Raw genomic sequence first — 12,250 nt, 5'->3', positions numbered from 1 at the left:
GAGCTTTAAAACTAGTGGGAAGCGACATATCCTGTGACGACTAACTATAAAAACAGAATGAAATCAACGCCAAGAAAAGGCTTGAGGAATACGCCATGGGAGGTGGAGGGGTGAGAAGGAGTAATTCAATCTAAGAGGGCAGAATCTCATGACATTTTGATGCATGAGAAAGATTCCTTGGGTCAGAAATAGAGAAGATATTTCAAACCTGAAGGAACCACACCTAGCCTATCCTTCTAATAAATATTTACCTACTAACTAGCTGATAAAACTAAACAAGTTGGCAGTGTGCCTGTGACTCTACAAAGTCATAGCTGGGTGGTGTTAGGAGTTAGATCCCAAATTCTCATTTGAAAGCACTAGGCTTATGGCATTCCACCGTTCCAGGAGGAGAGCTCAGAGAGCAGTCATACACTAACCCTGCAAACAACACTCCATTCTATTTCAGTTCCATTGAGTTGCAAGAATTTTGTCTTTGTTTGGACACGGGTTCCAAATTTAAATAACTTCTGCCCAGCTAGAAAACTCATTCAAGCCCATGCTCCACCTGCAGGTTTCTAAGCTCACTTCTGCTGTCCTAGTCAGTTTTCACAGATGTGGCACCAACCTTAACACTTAGGTTTAGTTTTTTTCTGGGGTTACACTTCCGCCTTCCGATGCATTACTGTTAGATTACTTTTCCCTTTCCAAAAAGTATAAGATCTCTCTTTTAACTATGATCATACTATTAGCTGACATTTACTGAGAACTTACCTTGGGCAGGCAATGTGCTATGTGTATTACAGCATCTCCCTTACATGGGGCAGGTCATATTACTATCTCTACTTTATAGAAGAGGAAGAGAGGCCTGAAGAGGTTAAGTGACAAGTCCTAAGTCACCCAGCTGGTCCAGTGGTGGAGTCCAGTGGTGGAGTCAGGACATGCACCAAAGTCTGTACATTCGACTACTGCATTGCACTATCCCTGCCCTGGTGCCTTTCCCTTCAATATCAACAGAGAATTCTGTGAAATTTAAGTGTCACTTATATGTAAACCATTTCGAAGAGTGGCAATCTACTATTGGTTAAGAGGAACAAGCCACTGCTGAGATGAAATGGTGATGTTAACGAAGATTCATTCAGTACTCTCTATGTGCAAGGCCCTCTGCTAAACACAAGCGCTTCCTCATTTTAACCTTCACAGTAGCCTTAGAAGGAGCATTATTATCATCTCTTTAACAAAAGAGCAAACTGAGGCACAGAGAGGTTAAGTAACTGGCCTCAGGTCCTGCTAGAAAATGGTGGGGCCAGGATTTGAACCTTGGCCATCTGACCTCAGAGCTCTAACTTCTGAACTCTGAGCCATACTCTGTCCAACTCTTTGGACAAGTTGAGGGCCCCCAGCAAGGCCCTGCCTCAAAATTTCTCCCCCACCTACCTGCCCCAGTGCCTGCAGTGAGAATCCTTGGACCCGTCCTAGCTGTTAAGAGTTGCTGTTTGTTTCCTGGGGAGGAGTGACGCTGGGAGTAGTGAGCTTTGAGTTTCTTCAAAGCCCCGTGCCAGGTGATGCAAGGCACCCACAGCTGAGCAAGATCCAGTGCCTGTCATCCAGGTTGGAAAGGGGCAGGAAGCAGATAACCAAGCCAGGCACAGTCAACACTGAAGGCGAGGTATGAAAAGCAAATGAGGTCATGCCACTCCTCTGCTTAAAATCATCCACCAGCAGCTGTCACTAATAGGATAGAGCCCACTTCCCCTAGCAGGGCATGCATGGCTACTCCTTTTGCATCTGTCTACCCACCTCCTTAGCTTCCTCTTTACCTCCCTATCACACAGACTGTGCAACAGCCACAACACATGACAGGCATTTCCATGTCTTCACCTGCCTCTCTGCACCCACTGTACTCTCCCGCTTCCATCTGACCTAAGTTATAGTGCTCCTTCAAGACTTACCTTGTTGCATCTGTATTTAAGCTTTTATTGCCCTCCTCTCCCAGTGTGTGTGACTCTTAACACTTTGTACACCTATTATAGCAGTTATTGCCCTGAATTGAAATTACTTACAAATTTGTCTCTTCAAAGGCAAGGCGAGTGGCTTAATTCTCTTTTGCATCCCTAGTGCTCACCCACTACAGGGACACCCTAGACTCAAAGCTTGGGTGAAAGCCGGAATACATGCATTAACACGGTACAAGGATTCCTAGGCTAGGTTAGCAGGCCCGCACCCAGCACTGAATGAGGCCCTTGGGGATCAGCATTGGGAATATCTTTGGAACAAACGAAGGAAGTCCTGGGCCACCCTCAGTTGGATGGACAACACTAACTAGGGAGATGATGAGAAAGGAGAAGACCTTAAGGTTCACCAATTTCGGACGTTTGCCTTGGCTGGCCCCATCATGGGTAACTTTTTCTAATTGGCAATGATATACTATTGTATTTGTAGGCGTGCCTGCCTCCCCACTGGCCAGCGCCTTCCAGCAGTGTACCAGTCCTCACTGCACACCCACAGGGCGGCTCAGGCCGTGCACATCGCAGTCACCATTTAGCCAGGCCTTATTGTCTGTGATACTTTTAAAGCGTCACCTCACTTAATCCTTTCCACAGCCTGGGAGGTATTTTCATCTATTTTACGTGCGAGGAAACTGGCGCCCACAGCGGTTAAAGCATCTTGCTCCGCTTACGCGGCTCCACGCCACTCGGCAGCCCTTTCCCCGCGCGGCGGCTGACCCCACTGTCTGAGCGGAGGGGCTCCTTACTCTTGGGCTCCGAGGCCCTCTAACGCGCAGTAGTCTGCATTCTTTATCTGCACAGAAGAAAAGTTGTCTCCGGGCAAGGTACACTTGAGAAGGAGGCCAGGAGTGGGGAGCCAAGGGGGAGAGACAAGACAGGAGGGGGCGGAGAGTGCTGAAGCCCACGGGCTCCGGGGGCGGGCGGGGAGCGGGCGCAGCGCCATTGGCCCGCGCTCCGGGGAGCGGCCCCTGCGCCCCGCCCGCCGCCGGCTGGGGAGCCTGCGCTCGCCGCCCCGCGCTGACAGCGGCCGGCGACACCTGGGCCGTCAGGCGAGCGAGCAGGGCAGAGCCGCCAGCGCCCCGCGCGGGGAAGGGAGGCTCGCAGCGGCCAGTCCCGAGGAAGGTAACGCGCTGCGCTCGGGGTTGCGGGCTTTGCACCCAGCGACCTGGGTCTGCAGGCAAGAGGACGCGGGAGGCGGGGAGACGCGCTCCGGCTGCGACTCAGGCAGAGCGCCCGGGTTCTGGTCTCTACTTCTCTGCCCGTTCTCTGTGTTACCTCGGGCAACTTTCTTTCCCTCTCTGGGTCTCTATTTCCTCTTCTGTTAAATAAGGGAGTTGGTGTTGAATGATGCTTTTTAATCTTCTGAGATCTAAAACGTGAACTGCGTTTTGGCACCCAGTAAGCTCCTTTCCTCAATTTCCCACCCACTTAAGAGACGGCTCCGCTGCCCAGGGGGCTGAGCCTCCAGGAAGCGAAGTGCCCGGGTCGGCAAGGGTTCTGCTGGGCTGCCGCGTTTCCTAGGGCTTTTGAGGACTGACTCTGGGCTTGGGGCTGGCTGCTGGGCGGGTCCTGGCTGCGGAGTAACTGCCTCCAGATGGCTCAGGTGAAATAAGGTATGGCGTTAGGACCTATCTACATGTGGGGCGTTGGGAAGCGGGAGTTGCGGGCTGATGATTTCTACGTGGAAAATAAGCAGATTTGTTTTGGAATTCTCTTCCTACACCCAGACTTCATCCCGCAGTGAGTTATAAATCACAGGAATGGGATTTATTATCTTTCAAACTGGAAAACCAACTGCTTCAGTGGCTAAGACATAGGGCTCCACCACTATGTAGGAAGTGGGCTTCTCTCTTTCACCCATCCTGCTTCCTCCCTCTTCCCTTCCTCTCTCCTCCCTTTATAAGTCCCCTTTGACTTTGAGGGGCTCTACTTCCTGTCTTAATGATAAGTCCTTAGTTTCATTTAGTGCTGGTTTGTGACCAGCAGCCTCAAGGGCTTTGGGCTCTGGGTTGAGATGGAAGCCTAGATAAGAACAGACTATGAATCATACTGACAGCCTCCTGACCCACACAGCCTGGCAGGGATGTGCAGAGGAAGCCCAGTGGGGCTTCAGACAGACAGACAAACACTGGAAGATGGGATGAATTCAAACTGCTGTCCAGCTTCCTGTCCCTTTCTTGGCAGCCATTCCCAGCGAGGGAGCGGTGGCCCCAGCTGTCTGTTGGATGGAGCAGCCAAACAGGAGGATGGTTGAAAGGAGCCGAAAACATTGATGGGTTTCTCTGGAAGGTCCCCAGCAGTTCCCTCCCCTCCCCTCAGTAGTTCTTCTGTCCCTTAGTGTGGTATCCAGGTGAAATCAGATTCCAGGACCGGAAAGAGCAGTGGGGAAGGGAGCAGGGCAGTGCAATATTGACTGTCTTATTGGGCACTTATGGGCCAGACACTCTTCTTTGCATATAATATGTCCTTAATGCTCACAAAGCCACATGAGGGATGGTATACTGTCATTTACCCCATTTTACAAATAAGAAACTGAGGCTCAGAAAGATTGCTTCCCTTAGTCACACAGCTAGTAAGTGGCATAGCTGGGATTCAAATCCAGTCTTTATGGTTCTAGAACCTGTGTTCTTTCCACTTTTTTGGTGCTCTTTGACTAAGGGCAAGCTGGAATAGTAACAGCAAAAATGACTATTATTGAGTGCTCACCAGGTGCCAGACACTGTTCAAAGCGTTTTAGAGGTGTTCTGTCATTTATGGTGCAGGAGTTTCGGTCATGCTGGTGGGAGTCGGTGACTGCCTTAGCTTCTCTCAAGCAGCAGTCCTGTAGCAGAGCCCCTGCCTGATCCCGCCCAGCTGCTAGTGAGTGGGTGGGGCAGGGGCCCTGTTTGCCTTATCCTAGAGGTGGTTTGAGGTCTAATGAAAGATAGATTGTCCACATCTGATCCGTTAGACCTGACCGTTGGCTTGTGAATGATCCCACTGTCCCCTAAGAGGCCTTTCTCAGGCTTTGCTCAATAAACATTTGTGGAATAAATGAATTGGCACCTTGTGTGGAGTGGTCTGCTGTCCTGCAGAAATGTGAGGCAGTCCAGGGCCCTCTAGGGCCCACCAGGGCTCCACCATCCTCAGAGCCCAGGACACCAGGCCAGGCAGTTCTGCCCCTGGGGCAAGGGAGACAGGGAGAACTACGTGCCTGTGGGCCCCAGATTTCCCTGGTAATATATTTGCTGCCACCTGTTTTATAAAGAATTTTTAAAGATATAGTAGATAAAGAAAAATTTGACTTTTAAAAAAAGTAACAGGAAAGGTAACTTATTATTAATGAGGTTGCTGCTCTTTCAAAAAGGAGGGAAAATAAGCTGGTACTATTTGCCTTAGGGCTTCCCAAACTTCTCCCTAGAAAAGTCCCCAGTAGCAAAGAAGACTGACTGACAAGTGCTCCTGGGGGTGGGCACAGTTCAGATTGGCTCCAGCACGCTTGAAAATTGTTTTAACGATTTGTGCAATTTTTCATTTGATTTCATATGTTGAATTTGGTTTAAATACATCTAAAAAAGCTTTTCCCCCCAAAATATTTGTGTAAAATTGATGTCCTGGCATATTGTTTTACATTCTTGGGGGCTGAGAGCACCCAAATGGGGACAAGGGCAGAGGTTCTGGTTTGGAGGCTTGGTGTACTGTTAGCATTTTGTATTCATTGGTTCACGGTAATAGAGCTTCCCTGCCCCCTGTGGAGATAATCTCTTTGCCCATTCTTCAGAATGAAGAATACGTTTTAAAAATAGAAGTAATTTTTATTGTTTTCTACTCCCCCTGCCAGTTTTATTGAGATGTAATTGACATATAATGTTGTGTAAGTCTAAGGTGTACGTGGTGATTTGATACATGTATGTATTGCTACTATCTTTTTTGTAGCGAGAACATTTAAGATTTACTCTTAGAAACTTTCAAGTATGTAATACGGTATTGTTTACTATAGTCACCATGCTGTATATTAGATCCTCAGAACTTAGTCATCTTATACCTGAAGTTTGTACCCTTTGACCAACATCTCCCCGTTTCCCCCACACCCTAGCCCCTGGCAGCCACCATTCTACTCTCTGTTTCTATGAATTCAGGTTTTTTTAGATTCTACATATAAGTGAGATTATTGTGTGCTTTCTTATTACCAAAGTTATAAATATTCGTTGTAGAAAAATATAAAATACAAAGTAACATAAATAGTAATAATAAAATCGATACATCTATAGTCAGAAATAATAATGCAAAACTTGGCATGTAGCCTTCCAAATCTTTTGCTCTGTGTCCATATGAGTAAATTTTTTGAAAAAAGGAACAAATGAATACAATCCTTACTTTTGATTGAATTATTGTCAGAGCTAAGAGCCATCTCAGATTGTTTTTGAAAGAATGTAGAGAATAAATTATGAATGATTAAAAACATCGTAAAGGTTAATCCTGTTTGTGAACCCCAAAGTTCACCCCCCATAATTCCCGTGTGTCGTTGAGTTTCCAGCAGAGAGAAGTGCCTGTCGTGGGGGCTGCTGCTGAAGTTGTAGGGTCAAGCTGTGCTCCTTGTTAAATGACTCGAGTGTCTTAAATGTCTCAAATGTAACAGAAAAGGTAGCTCTTCGGTGCTGTTGAAGTGCAAATGTGAGCAGGAAATTCTGAAGCTAAGTTGCACAGTGAGGAGGAGAGAGCCTTAGACAAAGTCATTGCTCCAACCTTGCCTTTGTGTGACGGGTGCTTCACTGACCCAGTTTTCCCTTCCGTAAATTGGGGACAGTGACACCTACTCTGCTCTCCCCTACCAGAGCCACTATGACGATCAAGTGTCAGGTGTTATTGTTTGTTACTTGAATTGTATGTAGGGTGTATGCTTTAAAAAAATATTTAAATGTAGAAAGATCAAAAGCATTGTCAGTCTTTATAAAATGCTGGTATCTAACTCTTGGGCTTAACATTAGCAGGATTTAATTATGATGCAAATGCTCTGTTGGATCCCTACTCTAAGTTTTCGTCAAAGAATATATGATTCCTTGATGGCTGGTATCTCTTTGATCTTCATCATGATCCTGGACAGAAGAAAAGGATAGAAATTAGTCCCATTTCACAGAATAAAAGCAGGCTCACCATTCAAGGGAGCTGTTCATTTGCACCCCCTGTCCTAGAACTCCTGAGGGCTGTCTCTTGTTGCCTTAAGCAAGATGGAGGCGTGCAAGGAGGAAGCAATGAGAGCAACTGGAAGGATGGTGTACCCATGGTGGCCTGGCTGAGTACCAGCAGCCACTGCCTCCAGGGCTGCTCACAGGCATGCACCTGGCTCCTGGCAGCTCTGGGGGGAGGAATGGGCCCTGCATTGGAGGCAGGTGGCTCAGCTACTACTCCTGCCCCAAAGACCAGCAGCACAATCTGAGTTTGTCATATCCTCTCCCTGAGCCTTGGTTCTTTATCTATAAAGTGAGGGAGTTGGACAAGATGAGATTCCTTCTAGTCTTAAAAATCTATGATTCTGGGTTATTTTCCTTTCACATCTGTCAAAGAGAAGTTTGGTACAGAATTACCACATCAGATGAATTAGGTGTCAGAAAACGTTCTTACTTCCTGTTGCTTTGAGCTTTCAGTGTCCCCACATGATTTTCAAAGGGTCTCCTCAGTTGACTGCCCTCATGCAGAACATATGATCTGTTGAACATTGAGGGCAGAGTTGTTTCCACTCATCTATTTGTTACTGTTAATCTAGAAGCTCCTCAGATTGTTGGGAGGGGAGAACTGCTTTCAGGCAACTTTTGGGAAGGTAGGTTGACAGAAGTAAAATGAAAGCAGGTTATTTATGGTAAAAGCCATGTGTGTCACTAAGTACTCACCTCTTAAATCACTAAATACAATATTTTTCCTTAGTGCCCACTGGGAACTTGGTCCTGTGCTAAGGACTTTTGCAGGATGTGGGAGAAGAACACTCTTGGGGGGGGTTTCAGCAGAGGGAGACACAGAAGGAGGGTGGGAGAGGGAGAGAGGAGAGGAGCCAGATGTGGTTGGAATGCAATGGAGATAAAAAGACCAAATTGGGAAAAGACTGAGCCCCCAAGAGCTTGGATTGTCTGATTTAATTCTGCATCCACATTGCTTGGCACTGAATGGGAACTTAATAAAGTATTTTTAATTAATTAATTAATGGACAAATGAAAGAATGAATGAATCACTCTTCTGAAATGAGGTCTTTGCTGAAATGTGATGCAGTGACCCTCAGATGATAGAAATGATGTCTCTACGTATGTGAAGTACTTGGGACCTACAAAAACACTTTCCTATGTCTTACCCTGCATAATGATGATAGAGGTAAAAGCAGGCCAAAATAAAAGCATTTCCTAATGCCATACTTTCTAGACACTGGACAGCTACTACTAGAAATAGATTTGATTTATTCTTAGATAAGTCATCTTTCTATAAATGCTCCAATAAATATTTGGGGGTATAAGACCTAGTAAACAGTTTTGCAAATTTGCATTCCAAGTTAGAGGGAGAAAGCAAGGCATTGCTTAACTTCTGGATCAATAGACATTTCTTTTTCCCCTTGCAGAAGCATTATTTTACTGTAAGTCTTGACGGCACTGACACCATTAGCTTCTGATTAGACAGATGTTTTGTGCTGCCATTACTCATGGCCACAGGCGCCTGGGCTCTCCTGCCGCTGGCTGAGTCAGTTGATTAAAACACAGGGCTGTGAGGCTGAGGGCATGGGCTGGATCCCAGGCCAAGCCAAGTCACTCCCACCCATTCTGCCCGCAATCTGCATTGGGAGGAAAACTGAACTGTGGCATGTTAGATTCTTCACCACTGCTGGTTTTAGACTAGTCATTTGAGTTTTAGAAGTGCAGGGTCTGGATTTTAACTTTAATTCTTCGATTCTTTTTAGAATGGATTCTAGGGTTGTTTCACGTCTGCCATCTTGGGGCATGTTTAGGGAGTACATCCGGAGATCTTTGCTGCCCCCAAGTCTGCAACTATCACCATGGCATATCCTTTCCTCAGGGTGTTAGACCTGCCTCACAAGGTTGTTCAGAGGATTAGATGAGGTCATATATTTAATGAGAACTGGCAAGAACAGATTGAGATGCTGTTGCTGAGTGGTTGGCCAAAGATTCATCAGCCCAGGACTCACCACCTCATACCTATCTGGTACCATTGGTGATTTAACTACAGTTTCTATATGACACATCTTCAAGGTAACTTGTGACTAGTTGAAACCACAGGCATTCAGTCTGAAAATACTATGAATCTACTGCAAGGATGGCACCTGAGGGTAGTAATTGGTTATGTAAGATTCATCTTTCTCAATTTGGAAGTATTTTTATCTGATCTGGTATGTCTTTTGTTGCTAATATAACATGTTGTAATCTATCTGGGTGCTTCACACTGCTTTTTTCAACCCTGTGAGGCAAGTGAATGCTGCTGATGATATCTGACATTTGTTGAGTGGTTGCTATGTATCACACACTGTTCTAAACACTGTATCTACTTCAATTTATTTGATCCTCACAATCTATTACTGATACTGTTTTTGGTATTGTTATTTTTCCCATTTGATGTTGAGGAAGCTAAAGCACAGATAAGTTAAATAAGTTGCCAAAGATGACACAGCTAGTAAGAGGAGGAAGAGGGATTTGAACCCAGGAAGTCTGACTCCAGAGCCCATATTTTGGATCATGAGAGGATGATCTTTCCAAGAAAAACGTTCCTCTCATTTGTCTATGAAGTATGAGAAAGTCGCATTCACACACTGAGTATCTCTCTGTGCCCTAGTAGCATTTCACTCGATTGTTCAGAGGAGGAGGAAGCTGAAAACACTTCTAGATGCAGAATGAGGATGCGTAACTTGGCAAGTGTTTTGACCACACAAGATAATACTTGAAAATGGGCTTGTTGCATGAGATTCAGGAAATTTTATTACCTAGAGAGAGTAATTATTAATTACGTTTCGGTATTGCTGGGAATTTCTGGCGATGACCCTGGACTACAAAGTGCTGAGTCAGCAACTTAGCGCCCTGTTTCAGTATCAATACTGCCCTGTAATATAGTAACAGAAGTTTGTGTCTTAGGAAGTCAAGTAATAGTTCTGTTTACATTAGGTAAATCACACTATTTATGGTCCTTTACTTAGAAGAGCAAAATTGTATCTTTCTTTTCCACTCCTTTTAGCGAGGCTGCGAATAATAGCTGAAACATCATAAAAAGAATGCCTAGCATCTATTGAGTATATACTGTGTGTCAGTCTCTTGTTAGGTCATTGTTCATCTAATTGGAAGGACTGCTCTCCGAACTAGATGATAATTATGCATTTTACCAATGAGGAAATGGAAGCACAGAGAAGTTAAGTAGTACTTTGCCCCAGGTCACACAGTAAATGATAAAACAAACATTTGAACTCTGGTTACTTGCCTTGACTCAAAAGCCTGTGCTGTTTCCACTACCCAGTACTGCCTCTTTTGGGGGGTTCTTCAGAGGAAAGATGTTATAGTCACATTTACTGAATCCTATGTTGAGACATATTGTTTGCAAGAGTCTCATAACAGATTATTATATTTAAACTGGGACTTTTCCCAAAACCTGGGACATTTCTGTTACCATAGAGATAGTAATGATAGACTTCACATAAGTCTTTCAGGAAAAAAATCTAGTTCCCCCAGCACACCATGGCCTGAGGAGTCAGCTGCTTCCTGCCGCAGTTAGGAAGCAGGACTGCTGGTGGCCACGTGGCCGAGTGGTTAAGTTTGCGCGCTCTGCTTCTGTGGCCCAGGGTTTCGTGGGTTCGGATCCTGGGTGGGGACATGGCATCCCTCATCAAGCCATGCTGAGGTGGCGTCCCACATGCCACAACCAGAAGGACCTACAACTGGAATATACAACTATGTACTGGGGGGCAGTGGGGAGAAGAAGAAGAAGAAGAAGAAGAAGGTTTGGCAAGATTGGCAACAGGTGTTAGCTCAGGGCCAATCTTTAAAAAAAAAAAAAAAGGAAAAGCAAGACTGCCTGGGACTAGAGTAACTGAAATATGACTCTAGAGAACGGGAAAGTCATCTCTTCTTTATGCTTTATTTCTAGAAGACCCCAATTACATCTTCTTTTGGGATATCACTACTTAATAAATGTGAGGGACTATATTGAAGAACTTGAGTAAAAGCAAAATTGGTCTTCATGTTGTGCATGATGTGGGGATTTATTAAAATTAAAGAATTCTTTATGGCCAGTTGCCCTACTCAGACCACTTAAATATGAGACTGTTTTACTCTGTTTTATAGCACACACCCTTGAGTCTTTCTGAAATAGCATCATGCCACCTCTGTGCAGATGCAATCACTATGCTCGTGCTAGAATCCTAGGGACACTTTGCCATCCGATGGTTAGTAGCAGGTGGTTGTGAGATGCAGAAGTCAGAAGCCAGAATTTTATGCAGCACAATGGCTGAAAAGGTGATGGGGGAGGGGCTATAGTAAAGAAGGTGTTTCTGGCTCGTGTCCATGGGCAAGTGTGAGTCTGGAAGCCCATGATTCCTATAGAGGCCACTTTGTAGTGGAATAAACTTGGCTTTGGAGTCAGACAATCTTGAGTTTAAACCTTGGATCCACTTACTAGTAGTGTAATTGAGCAAGTAACTTAATCACTCTGAGTCTCAGTTTCCTCTTCTGAAAAAATCCCTGTCATTCTCTCTCTCACAATGTGGCTCTAAGGAATAAATAAGATAATGAATATATTAAAGTGCCTAACATTGTGCCTTACACGGAGTAGCTGTTCAATAAACATGAGTTCCCTTCTCTCTCTCTTCTCTTACCTCTCTCTCCTTCTCTTCCTCTTGGCTTCCTTTGTTAGGTCTTGAGAGTTCCCACAGGACAAGCTTTGCCGTTATCCAACTGCACGTCACCAAGTCACCTAATTTTACAGATGGTTCAGTTTCCACCTATAGAAAATGGGGGTTGCTGATGTTAGCCCCACTATTTTATTGGATTTTCATCTAATCGTTAGGTTGACAACCAGATTCTGGGGATTAAAAAGCAAACAAGAAAATGCCTGTAATAAGGGCAACAGTGGCAAAATAATAGTTACAATACAATGCAGTAAGTGTTCTAGTAGAATATGTACAGCTTATCGTGAGATTGCAGAGAGAACAACTGCCTGGGAGAGTTGGAGGGTGTCCGATGAGGTAGAACCATGGCCCGGTGGGGGTTTGCTAGGTTGAGAATGGGGTGGGGTCGAGAGAAGAGATT

The 12,250-nt window shown here is 45.2% G+C and overlaps 1 protein-coding gene across 6 annotated transcripts in view; it reads left to right on the top strand.

The window, feature by feature from the left end:
• Positions 1-2,975: 2,975 nt before the first annotated feature.
• SYTL2 (synaptotagmin like 2) overlaps positions 2,976-12,250 on the top strand; it is a 107,798-nt gene continuing 98,523 nt past the window's right edge. For all 6 annotated transcript variants that reach the window (XM_046685122.1, XM_046685123.1, XM_046685120.1 and 3 more), the window contains exon 1: positions 2,976-3,110. The gene's annotated coding sequence lies outside the window, so the exon portion shown is untranslated. The remainder of the gene's footprint in view (positions 3,111-12,250) is intronic.

The sequence above is a fragment of the Equus quagga genome, chromosome 14 (assembly GCF_021613505.1).
Source record: "Equus quagga isolate Etosha38 chromosome 14, UCLA_HA_Equagga_1.0, whole genome shotgun sequence".
NCBI classification, from domain to species: Eukaryota; Metazoa; Chordata; class Mammalia; order Perissodactyla; family Equidae; genus Equus; species Equus quagga.
Note: the sequence above shows the minus strand (reverse complement) of the source record. Positions and strands in the feature narration are given on the sequence as shown.